At 37.4% G+C, this 1,139-nt stretch overlaps 1 non-coding gene across 1 annotated transcript; it reads right to left on the reverse strand.

The window, feature by feature from the left end:
* Positions 1-285: 285 nt before the first annotated feature.
* Positions 286-449, reverse strand: LOC147820676 (U1 spliceosomal RNA). The gene has a single exon (XR_015448328.1). It is a non-coding gene; the product is annotated as a U1 spliceosomal RNA (small nuclear RNA).
* Between the last annotated feature and the right edge of the window lie 690 nt (positions 450-1,139).

Raw genomic sequence — 1,139 nt, forward strand, 5'->3', positions numbered from 1 at the left:
ATTGGTTGTTCAGGAGGGTGTTGTTCAACTTCCATGTGTTTGTGCGTGTTTTGTGGTTTCTTGTTATTGATCTCCAACTTGATTGCACTATGGTCTGATAATATACAGGGGATAACTTCACTTCTTTTACATTTACTTAGATATGACCTATGAGCTAGCATGTGATCTATTTTGGAGAATGATCAGTGTGTGTGCAGCTGAAAAGAATGTGTATTCTGATTTTGTGGGGTGGAACACTCTGTAAACATCTATTAAGTCCATTTGTTCAATAGCTTGGTTCAGTTCTAGAATTTCATTGTTAATTTTCCCCCCATTACCACAAATTATGCAGTCGAGTTTCCCACAGTTGGGGAAATCTCAGGGCTCAGCACATTCGGAGTGGAATGAATAAGCCTTGCCCTGGGAAAACCACCTTCATGATCATGGTACCTCCCCTGCCAGGTAAGTATTCATTGTTAATTTTTTTTCTAGATGATCTGTCTATTTGTGACAGAGGGGTGTTGAGGTCCCCCACTACAATTATGTTATTGCTTATTTGGTTTTTCATGTCCATTAATATTTGTTTTGTATAGTTGGGATCATTTGTATTTGGTGCATAAATATTTAAGATTGTCATCTCTTCCTCTTGGATTGTTCTCTTCACAAGGATGTAGTGACCATCTTTGTCTCTCTTAATTAGTTTTGGTTTGAAATCTACTTTGTCTGCAAATAAGATTGCTACCCCTGCTTTTTTCTGGGTTCCTGTCATGTGGAGAGCCATTTTCCATCCTTTTGTTTTCAGTCTATGGATTTCCTTTTGAGTTAGGTGTGTTTCTTGTATACAGCTTATTGCTAGGTTTTGCTTCTTAATCCATTCTGTCAGTCTATTTCTTTTGATTGGTGAATTGAGGCCATTAACATTGATAGTTATAATTGATAGATATTGACTCATCCTTGTCATGATGCTTTTTTGTTGTTGGCTCTTTTATTTCTTATTTTTCCCCATTTCCCTTTAGTGTCTTACCTTGCATGATGTCTTCTCTCTGTTGGGCCTCATGGAGTTGTGACCTTCATTGTCTTTTTCTAGGATATTGCATAAAATTGTTTGGAGTGCTGGTTTGGTGTTCATGAAATTTCTCAGGTGTTCTTTGTCATGGAAG

This window comes from Heterocephalus glaber, unplaced genomic scaffold (genome assembly GCF_053883595.1).
Source record: "Heterocephalus glaber isolate CG9 unplaced genomic scaffold, H.glaber_assembly_v1.0 deba00001806, whole genome shotgun sequence".
Lineage (NCBI taxonomy): Eukaryota > Metazoa > Chordata > Mammalia > Rodentia > Bathyergidae > Heterocephalus > Heterocephalus glaber.